A 13,329-nucleotide genomic window follows, 5' to 3' on the forward strand; every position below is an offset into this window, starting at 1 on the left:
GTCGTCGTAGAGCTGCAAGGAACGGCATCCACCATGACTATTGTAAGAGCACTCTCTTCAATCCCAAACGGAGAAATCCCCAATTCCAAAAATCTTTCGAAACCTAAATCACCGCCACAACTCTTCAATTCATCTCCTCGTGAGTTTCGCCCAACCTTGAGCTAGCCATCAGCGCCTCCACCAGACCTAAATCCCGCCATCTCCCACTGCGATAGAAACCCACCATGGCCAATGTTCATCATCTTCTTCGCACGGTAGAACCATCACGTCGCACCTCCATATCGCAACCTGCACACCATGGTTTCTCCACCTTCGCAAACCGCGAGCACCTGCAAGAAAAGAAATCCAGACAGAGATTCCATATCCAAATTGTAATCCTGATCGCGCAACCATGGTTTCTAAATCACGGCTTTAGGGAGCCTGAAACGTGAGGCGAGGTTGCGGCAAGATGGCAGGGTAGCTGACAGCGACCTACGGCTGCCAATGGTGCTGGCGGCCCAAGGAAGCTAGGGTTTGGGAATTAGGGTTGCCACGCAGTCAGAGAAACTGTACACGTCATTAACTTTTGTTTAGGGTGGCAGCTGCACCGTTAAAAATTTGACGCTGTAACCAAAAAGGACTAAGTTGACCAGTTTTTTCAAAATTTAGGACCGTTTTGAACATTTTAAAAAAGGTAGGACAATTCTGAACATTCACCCTCTTTCGAGGGATCAAAAGAGGTATTAAAGCTTAATTTAAAAGCAAATAGTACTTGTTTCAGTATGATTATTTAGTACTGAGATACGAACCTTGTTGGTGGTGTTTTACTATTTCTGAACGTCTGGGATAATTGCTCTTCCTCCAATGATATCAGCTCAATGATATCAGCTGCTCACCTTCCTGTAACTTGTTCGCACTCCTTTCACTGATGTAATGTGTCCTCCTTAATAGAAGTGGGTGGGATACCTACGAAGATACTTTGATGCTAAAGTCAGATATGAGTTATGGAACCTCAGTTCTCAAACGAGTGATCTTTTCTCACAATATGATCTTTTTAGTCTTAGAGCAAAACGTACCTTTCTTCATTGGTCTCCATTGTATTTAACGTAAATAAAATGTGAAACAAACTGATTACCTTAAAATCCGGTTAGTTGTCGTGATCCACGTTATTCTTAAAATCCGATTAGTTGTCCGCGTTATTAAGGTCAGATATTTTTGACTATTTCCTCTTTTGTTGGACTATTGGTCCAGTTACTTAAATGTTGGGCTAATTGGCCCAATATCGTTTGACTGAATTGAGCGTCCACTGAACCCGGTTTGGTCGGATTGATTGAGTGTCGCTTGACTTTTAACATGCGCTGACCCGATTATCGTCGTTTGACGAGCGCTTTTAACGTTGGTTGAATTTACGAGCGTTTGATATAGTTGGCGAGCGTTTCTACAGTGGGTAGAGCGATCAGTCTTGGTTGCTAACCGCTCGGTTTGGATATCGTACTATACATAATGCCCCCCAAGTCCGAGTTAACCTATTGCGGTTTGTACGGGTAGGTTGACTATAGGACTTCGGAGTTATGGTCATCGGGGGGAGTAGTTGTTGCGCACCGTTTCATTTAGACGCTTCATTGACCTAACAATGCTTTAGGTTTTCCCGCTTTGGAGGCAGTTGTAACGTCTCAAAAACAGAGCCGTTAGATTATCTTGATCCTGTGGTATTCAGCGCTTTGTGTCAATTTTCCCCTCGTTAAAGCGAAAGGATATTTGAAAAAAGCCTGAGTCATTCAACCGTCGCTTATCATTTTTGCGTCAGTTTCTTCTTTCTCCGATTTTTCTCTCCTTCTCTTTCGCACTTATCAGGTAACCATGGATCCTTGCACTGTTTTAGATTGCACTCCAGGGTCGAGGAAGAAAGGGGGCAAAGTAGCAACGTCGAAGTGTCGGGAGCGTCGTCTATCGTAAGTCATTGCGAAATCACCACAATACTTAGTGGTGAAAGTGTGTTTTTATACGGTAATGTCGTCACCGAGAATCCGGAGAATTCATCGTCGTCGTCGCCCAATGTTAGTGGTTACGACTAGGTATCCCGCGATGTAAGTGATTTCGCTAGTCTGTTTAAGAGCAAACTTGTATTGCAGGATTGGGTAGAGAATAATTGTATCCTTAGAACCCTAGGTTATAAATCTTGCATAAAGTTGAATGCTTGTCGGGAGAATGAAAGGGTTTTTCACGGGAAAGAGAACTTTGCCGACGGTTTTTCACGGGTTTTTCCCTAGGTTATAAATCTTGCATAAAGTTGAATGCTTGTCTGTTTTATGATATGTATGTTAGGTTGCCTCTGAGCATTTTTCATATGGATGTGTTCAAAACCCTAAATGTTTCCCCCACGCAGTTACATCCAAACAGTTGGGGGTACATCCAGGCTTTTTGTCGCTATGTGCCAAGCTTTGGCCATTAGACCGACCCCATCTTTGTTTTTGTACTTCTTTAGGGCTCGCCCAGTCGCGATAAGGGGTTGGGTTTCTTTGATTTCTGAGCCTAGGAATGCCATTCTGGAATTGTATTCCCAATCATTTAGAGGTTTTAAAGATAAATTCTTTAGAGTGACGATCGCGGAGTTAGGTCGGTCGTTTTTTTTCAGTATAGATAACAGCCCTAGGTTCCCACTTTACTGGACGCAAGAACCTCTGAAATTTACCTCGTGGTCTGAAGATAAAATGACTATTGAAGAACTGAACACTTTGAATGTTTTGACCGCGCTGCCACGCCCCTTTTCTTCCCGCCGAATTATAATTTGTCTTGAGCATGATGATTTTGGCTCAAGGGTATTTGGTATGTTCTTTTTACTAACATCTTTGATTGTTATCTAATCACGATTGATCTATGAATATTGCCTCTTGCCTGCAGATATCATGGGAAGAAAAGGTCTCGTACATGATTGGTTTAAGGCCATGAGTGATCCCAAGCCGAGCAGCGCTCGTGATGGTCAGAAGGCTGCTGAGGGTGTTGTAAAAGAAAAGACCATCAATCCTCCGTAGGTTGAGCGTCCTCCGTCTCCAGACGTGATGGTCGTCTAAGATCGACCGTTTATAAGGAAGCATAAGGGAGGACAAGGCGTTGACCAGCCGGCGGGTTCCAAGAAAATGAAGGACGTCGAAGATCCTAGCGATCGCCCTATTCCAGGTGGCGTGCGGGATCCAGCCTTCAATTTAGGCCACAAGATTGCCTTTAATCTGGACGAACCTGAGAAGAAGGTAGTCGAAAAAATGACCGAGCAACAGATGGTTGATACAGCCCTAGAGTTCGTGAGTCGAGCGGCTATGGCGACGTGACATCTTGCGTATGCTTTAGATAGAGGCGTCGTGAGGGTTGAGCTGCAAAAAGTTCAGATGCAGCTGAAGGAAGTGGTGGATGCTCATTTAAAATGTGAGCAGAGAAAAAAACAGTTTGAGCAGCTGTTGAACGAGGCTCGTGTACTATTGGAGAACGTGTAGAAGGCCAGCTTCGAACTGAAGAAAGAGCGTGACCAACTGATGGCTGATTTAGAGCGGGCGAGGAAGGAGGTCTTTAACCAAAAGAGCGCCATTACTGCGTTGAAGGCAGAAAGGGACACCCTACTCCTTACAACTGTTGAAGATAAGGAGTTAAAAGAGGATAGGTGAAGCAATTGTGTTAGAGCATACCCGGGGTTTCAAGAAGGCCTTGAGACAAGTATCTCATCTCCTCAACATATTTACTGAAGGGGTTGATTTCGACCCAAGGAAAGATGTATACGAGGGGCGTTTGGTACCCTTAAATGAGATTCCTGAAGGCACTCTTCTGGAATCTGATCTTGCCGGAGATGAAGAAGAAGTCGTCGCGGAAACAGTCGTTGCTGAGGAGATCAAGGAAGAGGTTGTTGCAGTCCCCTCTACTAATGTTGCTGATGTTGTAATAGATTAGGCTTTGGAATTGTTGTGTTTACATCGCGTACTTGTTTGCATGTACTTAAGGTACTAGGTACCTGTTGATTCCATGACTTTTGCATTTGCCTATTTCGTATATACTTGTGGTAATTACCTGTGTTGATTACTTAATATAACTGCGATGATTATCTGTTGTCGAATATTATTATTGTTGCGTAATCGGTAAATTGCCTTTATGTTGATACAAGTTAGGGTGAACATCTAACAGAGGGAGTGTATCCCTATATGCAATGCGCCTGGGTGTTTTAGGGCAAACATCTACCAGGTTTGTGAGTGTTTCCTTGGTTCAGTGCCTTAGTATGAACGATTCTCTAGCGTCGGTCTCATGTTTGAGTTCGAGGTGTGATCATCGAGTAATTATATCATGTTTCAGCAAGTTTGTGAAACTTGTAGATTGAAAGCAACCTGCTTGTGTTTTTCTTGAAGATGATCTATACGATGGAAGTGAAAATGGATAAAAAATTATTATGGTAAACGGAGGAGTAATGTTTCATAAACATGAGAAAACAATTTTCAACTGAAATAAAATTTAAGATGGGTTGCGTTCTAGGTGTTTGGAATGGCTTGTCCATTAAGGAGCTCGAGGCGATATGCTCCATTCATTAAATCTTATGTGATGCAGAACGGTCCTTCCTACTTGGCTGCTAGCTTTCCATGAGCTCAATTTTTCCTTGCTTCCCCTCTTTTGCGCCATACGAGGTCCCCTTCTTTGAAGGCTCTACGTCTGACCTTGGTATTGTACCGGCGAGAGAGCATTCATTTTTGAGTTGCCTCGCGAATTGTGGCGACCTCTCAAGGTTCAGTTAGCATGTCGAGGTTCATCTGCAACTGCTCGTTGTTGATGTTCATATTTTGTATGCCTCGCCTTAATGACGGTTCTCCTACTTCTACTAGAAACATGGCGTTCGTGCCATATGTGAGGTTGAATGGCGTTTCTCTAGTGGATCCGTGAGGGGTGCATCTGTACGCCCATAGTACTTATGGTAGCTCTTCTACCCACAAGCTTTTGGCTTCACCGAGCCGCTTTTTCTCCAGTGGATCCGTGAGGGGTGCATCTGTACGCCCATAGTACTTCTGGTAGCTCTTCTACCCATAAGCCTTTGGCTTCACCAAGCTGCTTTTTCAACTCTGTGATTACAGCTTTATTGGCAGCTTCAGCCTGCCCATTTGTTTAGGGGTGTTCTACCGAGTTGGTAACATGTTTGATTCCCAAGCTCTTAAGGAATTCTTCCAGTTTCTTTTCAATAAATTGTCCTCCATTATCAGTGACGATTTTCTGAGGTAGACCAAATCGGCAGATCAAGTGCTAGATAAATTTATGTACCCGTTGAGCGCTTATGACCGCCAATGCCTCAGCTTCGATCCATTTTGTGAAGTAATCGACCGCTACTAGGAGGAACTTACTTTGAGAATTTCCGATTGGTAATTGTCCCACTATATCCATTCCCCACTGGGCGAATGGCCATGGCGAGATAATGCCATGCAACTCTTCAGGAGGGACGCGGAAATCTTTGTCGTGTATACATTTCTTAACGAACGTTTCACAATCATGGTCGATTGTTGGCCAGTGGTAACCTGCTCGCAATACTCAGGCCATGAGTGTACGCTTTCCTGAATGTAGACCGCATATTTCGTTGTGAAGCTCTCGTAGAACGTAATCTGCCTCTTCTTCCAATATGCATTTTAGCAGCGGCGCGGTATAGTCTCGCCTTTATAAGTCGTCACCTATACACAGAAAACGAGCAATGCATTTAGAGTCGGTTGTACTAACATTTTCTCCCTGTTCTTGTTTCGTCATTAGTTATCGTATGCTTTGCCGCCAATCGGCTTTGGGCATCACCGTATTAGTTGCAAAGGCTTCAATTATAGGTTTGTCGAGCGTCATCTTGATGACTGAAGACACTTTTGAGTGAGTCAACTTATATAAGAGAATATAATTTAGCACAAAGTTGAAACTAAAATATATTATTTGTTAGAGAATCTTTAATTTAATATGGGTGGTCTTAAAAATATCTTATTTAAATATAAGATGTAATAAGAAATTATCGTTAAAAGGTTGTAGTTAATAGCTAGTTTGTCTCCTATTTGATTGTGTGTTTATTAAACAAAACTAAAAATTAATGAAACAAATAATAAATATTTTTAAGTTTATAATTAAATTTTAAATAAAATCAATATTAAAAGTAATTTATACTTTTAGAAAGTCATGTGTTTATATAAATATAAATAGTAGGTTTTATGAATAAATAAAACACAAAAACATATTAGACATTATCAAGGATGTGTAGAGTTCACTTATTAAAAATATCAATTAATCTATGAACATACTGATGAAATGTGTATTGCTATATTTGTTTAATCAATGCATTAAAAAACTTGTTCAATATGTTTTGTTAGATTTGTCTAATAAGTATAAGGATACACTCGTCTAATGTGTTTTATTATACTCGTTTAATTAGTATATGGACAAATTTGAGTAATATATATTGCAAGATTTATCTAATCATGGAATGGATAGAGTCGTTTAATGTGTATTAATAGATTCATCTAATATGTGTATGAATAGACTCGTCTAACATATGTTGTTAGACTAGTTTAATCAATGTATAGACAAACTCATCTAATATTTGTTACAAGACTCGTATCATCAGTGTATGGACATACTCGTCTAATGTGTATTCTTAAACTTATCTAATCAATATATATTCATCTAATATTTTTTGTTATACTCATCAATCAATATTTGACAAACATTAAATGTTAGACCCCTTTAATGTTTTTTGTTATATTTATCTAATTAATGTATGAACAAACTCGTCTAATGTGTATTTCAAGATTTATATAATCAGAGAATGAACAAACTTGTCTATTGTGTATTAATAAGCTTGATTAATTTATAAGTGAAAATACTTCTCTAATGTATATTGTAAGAGTTGTCTAATCAATATATGAATGACTCGTCTGATGTGTATTGGTGGATTCGTTTAATCAATATATCGACAAATTTGTCTAATTTCTTTTGCTTTGCTCACCTAATCAATGTATTCCTAGACTTGTCTAATCAACATAGGAAATGACTTGTCTAATATTTTTTTGTTATATTTGTCTAACTATTGTATGGATAATCTTGTGAAATTTTTTTGCTATATTCTTTTAATGAGTGTATGTAAAGACTTTCTTATGTGTATTGCTAAACTCTCTAATCAATACATTGACAAACTTGCTTAATATGTATTATTAGACTTGTTTAATTACTACATGAATACACTCGTATAACGTATATTGTTAGGTTCGTCTAATAAGTGTATATTCAAACTCGTGTAATGTGTATTGCAAGACTCGTTTAATCAATGAATGAACAAACTTGTCTAACGTGTATTAATAAACTCATCTAGTTTGTGTACAAACAGACTTGTCTAATTAGTGCATAGACATATTTGTCTAGTGTTTGTTACTAGAGTCGTTTAATTAGTGTATGAACATAGTCTTCCAGTCAATGTATATGCATATTCATTTAATGTGTATTGCAAGACTTACTTAACCCGTGAATGGACAAACTCTTCTAATATGTATTAATAGGCTTGTATAATTTGGTATGGACAGACACGCTTGTGCAATGTATATTGCTAGACTTGTTTTATTAGTGTATGGACAGACTCATCTAGTTTTTATTTCTAGACTTGTTTAATTAGTATATGACAAACTCATTTAATGAGTATTCCATGACTCGTTTAATCAATGTGTGAAATGATTCATTTAATATTTTTTGTTATACTTGTTTAGTGATTGTATGAATAAACTCATCAAAAATATATTGTTAAACTTGTCTAATTAGTGCATCGACATATTCGTTTAATATTTTTTGTTATACATGTCTAATCATTGTATGCTTAGAATCATCTAATAAATGTATGAAATACCTCATCTAATATATTTTTTATTATATTTGTCTAATTAATCTATGAACATACTCCTTTATTGTGTATTGCTAAACTCCTATAATGATTTTTGTTATACTCGTCTAATGTGTATATTATTAGACTCATAATATTTATTTTGCTATATTTGTCTAATGTATTACTAAACTCGTATAAAAATGTATGTCTAGTATATATTTCTAGATTCAAGTCATGACAATGTAAATACAATAATGGTATATTTTAAACTAATTATTTTGTTAGTTTTTATTTTTTATTTCGATCTTACTAAAGTTTTAAACCCTATATTTTCAAGTTAAAATAGTAAAAAGTAAATTTAAAAAATATAAAACAAAATTTATATTGTTAAAAAGTACGACTTTTTATTAAAAATATCTAATATTAAGTACAACATTTTAATTTATTCTAATACAAATATAACTATTTAAAACTTTATAACTTTATGTTAATTTTTATGTATATATAATTAATTCTAACTTTTTATTTTATTAAATAACAAAGTGATTAGAAATCACAAAATAAAAAAATAAAAAATAAAAGATAATAATATAAAAGTAAAACCAATATATTAAATATAAATTATTTTTATTTAATATTTTTTCATATTTATCTAATGTTTGAGTTAGATTCATTTAATCAATAAATAAATATATATATATATATATATATATATATATATATTAGTAAACTCTTGTTATTAATATATAAATACATCAGAAATATATTTTAAGATAATTAGTTTATTAGATATTTTTTTATAAACTCTAACAATTTGAAGTTAAAATGAAAAATAAATTTGGTGAATATAAAAACAAAATTTATAATATTAAAATGTGTGATAATTTTATTACTAACACTACAAAAATCTCTATTTTTACCGGGGGTTTTTTTAAATAGTACCAGCGGTTTTAACCCCTGCCAATCATATTTCCCGCGGTTGGAAAAACCGGTGGGAAAACGTCCGTCGCCAAGCAAGTACCGGCGGTTTTGGAAAAAACCGCCAGTATTAGCGGGGGTTTCCAGAAACCGCCGGAATTTCCAGGGGTTTTGTAGAAACCGCCGGAATTAGTTGGGGTTTTATGAAAACCGCCGGGAATAGCGTGACATCTCAAAAACCGCCGGAACTAGCTGGGGTTATCACAAAATCGCCCCTATTTTTGATGGTTTAGTTTACCGGGGTTTTAAAACCGCCGGGAATTTGTATATTCATTTTTTTTTATTTTAATAAAATTAGATTATAATAAAAATGGTTTTATTGACAAAACAAACAATAAATTAATATGAACTAAAATTTAATAATATTGTATAAAATAAATTACATTGTTTAACCTAATATCATTCATACAACTAATTGTTCATACATAAAAATTAAAAAGAAAGAGGTTCATTACATATGTTCAATATAGATGTTCAATACTAAAAGTATTCAATAATAATATCTAATTTTTTTCTTCATTACATCCATTGTTTGGCCCACTCCCTTGATCAGATACCTACAATATAACATAATAGTTAGTCGATAATATATTTAATAAAAAAATCATACAAATAAATTTAACAATTATTATCGATGATCTTTGAAATACTGCAAATTGTGAAGACAATGGACCTTGATGATTTTGCAATAAAAGTGTCATGATTGCCTTCATTTTATTGACTTGTGATGTCAATGAAGATACTTATATCAGAAAAATTTATTTATGGGACATGTTTCAACATTTGGTTCAGTGACTTGAAATAGTTTCAGACATTCATTTGTACCACTGCTTACAAATTATTACTCTCTCTGTCGTATTCCTATATATTGAATTCAAGTGAATACATTCAGCCGAATAAATAAAGGGCACAATAAAATAAGCATACGAAATCTCAAATGCCCAATAGTGTGAATATATGTGACAAGACTAACCTTCCCAGGGTGATTGTACAAAGATGATAGATCAGAGAACAGAGAGGGAACGCCCTAGAAACAACACCAAAAGAAATCCCAGTCAACTATTAGACAACTAAGCTAGGCATAATATAATATGAAAAGGAATTTTGTAAACCTTAGTTAAGAGAGGCCTAATATAATTGGCGAGTACTGTCCATCTTCTAAATAAAGTCCAACACACTTTTGAAGTCCTTCATAGTATCTGAATAGTAATATGAATCATGAACTAAAATTCAGTTTCAACAAGCAGAATAGACAAATAAGCAATATAACATACACAAATACAGTGTACACAACTGTAAATAACATATCAAACCAACCAGAACCAAATTTAAAAGAAAAAACAAAGTTAAACCAATTTTGCAACTGAATCAAAATCACCCCTCATCCATTTACTGGAGAGTATTCAAAAACATTTTAATTTCTATTAAAATTAGGATACGACATGCATTGCTTATCATATAAAAAAAATACAGAGTAGACAACTTATCAAATCGAATAGAACCAAGTTCAAAAGAAAAAACAAATTTAAAACTATTCTACCACTGAATTAAAATCATCCCCCTTGGCCATTTATAATTTCTCTTAAAATTAGGACAAGACAACCACTGTTTATCCTAATCTAATTTCACACAAAACACACCTTAAGACATCAGGTAAACAATAGTTTCCAGTACCAAACTGAGCCACACACAAAAATGAGAGAAAAAATGAAAATAAAAAAGAGATATAACTTTGAAGTGTAAGAAGTTTCAAAAAACCAGACAAGTTAGAATGTATTTCCAATTATTTATAAAAAAAAACAGAAAAGGATTTTCATGTCAAGATAATAGCATATGAGCACATAAATCGTCGAAGACTAGTCAAGACAAAAAGAGTTACAGGAAAAGATTGAAAAATTGATGAATGTGTATTTCCGCAGGTTATATTCTCTTCAGGAAAGCTAAATGTAGCTAGAGAATTTCCGAAGGTTATTAATCTTTCTTTTTTATGTCTTCTCACAAATGTCTGGGTGGAGAAAAAAAATATTATCATGTTATTGCAAATTAGTGTGTTTGAGTGGAAACAAAAAATATGCATCTTTATACATATACTTATGAGGAATGAGGAACAATCAGAGTATAATAGATAAATTGAAGAAAATTGGAGGAATGAACTAATTTAAATCAAATAAATATTAGTAACCATCTAATCATTCATCAAGGATAAAAAAATTATAAATATGTTTACCAAAGTGTTGAAATGTGATAGATTAAGATTTTTAAGAGAATATATGAGTGTTATACATGTAAATACAACTTTAACTTAAGGAGGAGTGTTGGATTTAAGTCAAAGACAATTTTTACAGTTTTAAAAAACTCTATCAGTTATGTTCTGGTTTTTTTCTTTATACATTGTTACTTTTTGGATGGTTGTATATATTCATATAAATATCCTGTGAAGGTTAATGGGAAACATTTCAATGCATTTCTGTAATTCCTATATGCTCTTATTTATTAACTTTTGTTTCATATATATATATATATATATATATATATATATATATATATATATATGATAAAATATATGTTTAAATATTATTTTTATTTTTTATTTTTATCATTTGTCCAACACATCCCATGTGAAGAATCCTCCTAACCCATTTCCAGCATTAACTATAATCTGCACATTTTGTTGATTTCATTGCAATCAGAGTGTGAAATTTTCAAAGCTAGAATGACTAATGACAAAACAAGACCAAGACTTCAATTTAAACGCAACAACTATCAATATCTTATGGCATAAAGGTGTTAAGAAACTTTGCAATAACTTGTAAGTTAGTATTAGTAAATTAACCTAATCATTGTGGCTGCTACGAGTTCAATGTAATGAATTAAGGATAAAATGAGTTAAAGAAATAATGACTATTTATCTATTATAGAGGGTTATCAGTGAGACCTGAAATCCCTGAAGTGGAGTGTCAGGATACAGAGGATGATCGATTCTCTCCTTGATTATTTCTCGTAGGTGTATTGCATAAGTGCTCATAAAATCAACTTTTGTTGGAATGACACTAAGCAAAGTAGAGACTTTGGCCATCCTATATTTGCATATTTTCGAGCAGCTTTATCACATATTTCCTCCACCTCTGTTGAAGTCAATCCACCTCTCTTGGTAAAAAATTTGTATTAGGCTCTGATTATGACAGAATCATCACATCCATATTATAAGCTTCTCAGTACTAGTCTTAAAGTCTAGTGTCATAAGCAGCATTCATTTGAGTTCATGGATTGTAGAAAATCCTAATCAAGAGTTAAAACAAAAAAGCATTAACCAACTACAAATTGTTGCTGTTACAAATTTTGGTAACCTACCATGATTGAACCACCATAGGCAAATGGAGACAATATTGTGCTCATGAAACAAGCTGGTGTGGTAGCTAGTCCCATGTCAAACACCATGCAACCTGCACGAGAAAGACCTGCAAAAACTACAACACTCAGTTTTGACCCTGTAATTCTAGGGTCACGTCCAAGAGACACTCTCACATTCTCTACAAGGCAAAATGCCTAATGGTAGTCAACTTTGCCTAATTTCAAGATCTACCACTCCACAAGTTTAGGTTTGAAGAATGATAAGGTTTACCAGTTTTCATAAATTACAGCAAACACGAATTTTCAAAACCTCCTTCGAAACCCTAACCCCCAAATCACAAGAATAAAAAAAGAAAAGAACACGATTCGAACCCTATCTGGCGAAGCTCATCCCCGCGCCGCGAAGAAATCACCGCCGTGGTACCCACCGCGCGGTGAGGATGGAGGTCGCGCCTGGCCGCCGAAACTTGCGTTTCCTCTCTGCCAAAAACGAACCCAAACCTCCTCCTTTGCCATGCTCCTTGCGTGAGAACTCTACACCTTGTTTGAAGTCCAGAAAACGTGAAGAACAACGTTCGAGACGCGAACTGAAATCCAAGAAACGTAGATGAACGACGCGGGAAAGAAGTAGGGTTGAGTAAAATGAGTTCAGAGACTGATAGACGTAAAGAAGGCTCACGAAAAAGAAAGAAAGAGGATTGAGAAAATATTCATAAAAAAATTAAATTAAATAAAAACAATAGCTGCGGTTTTCAACATCAACCGCGGGAAATTACTGGGATTTTTCAAACCTCCGAAAAATAACCTCCCCTAAAATATATTATTTTTGTAGTGTAAAAGCTTTAAAAGGAACTATAATTTTTTAATATTCTTTTGTAACATAATTATTTAAAACTTTATAAGAAGTGTTATGTATGTATGATTTATAATGACTTCATAAAATAATATTAGTTTAATTTATATGAAGAATATCAATAATAAAAATATTTATTTAATAGTCTAATATAATAACTCTAACTTTACACATAATTAATTTTTGAAAATTTTACATACCGATTATGTATTTTTTTTAAAGTAGTGATATATATTATCTCTTAATTGATACCTTTAACTGTTATTTTATAAAATATACTTTAAAGTAATTAAATTAAAAACAAATAGTACTT

The 13,329-nt window shown here is 34.9% G+C and overlaps 1 long non-coding RNA gene and 1 pseudogene across 3 annotated transcripts; one reads left to right on the top strand and one right to left on the bottom strand.

Annotated features, from left to right (window-relative positions):
• The first annotated feature begins 3,116 nt into the window (after window positions 1-3,116).
• On the top strand, window positions 3,117-3,915 carry LOC148204393 (uncharacterized; annotated as a pseudogene).
• Window positions 3,916-9,157: 5,242 nt separating this feature from the next.
• On the bottom strand, window positions 9,158-12,857 carry LOC124836677 (uncharacterized). 3 transcript variants are annotated; one of them, XR_007028669.2, is made up of 6 exons: window positions 12,536-12,857; window positions 12,164-12,270; window positions 11,748-12,091; window positions 9,925-10,011; window positions 9,786-9,839; window positions 9,158-9,369 (listed from the first exon to the last, which is right to left on the bottom strand). It is a non-coding gene; the product is annotated as an uncharacterized LOC124836677 (long non-coding RNA). The 3 variants fall into 3 exon arrangements; XR_015779757.1 differs by having other exon boundaries at window positions 11,748-11,984; window positions 12,536-12,856; XR_007028670.2 differs by having other exon boundaries at window positions 11,748-11,959; window positions 12,536-12,855.
• Between the last annotated feature and the right edge of the window lie 472 nt (window positions 12,858-13,329).

The sequence above is a fragment of the Vigna umbellata genome, chromosome 1 (genome assembly GCF_029865625.1).
Source record: "Vigna umbellata cultivar VRB3 chromosome 1, Vumbellata_1.0, whole genome shotgun sequence".
Taxonomy (NCBI): domain Eukaryota; kingdom Viridiplantae; phylum Streptophyta; class Magnoliopsida; order Fabales; family Fabaceae; genus Vigna; species Vigna umbellata.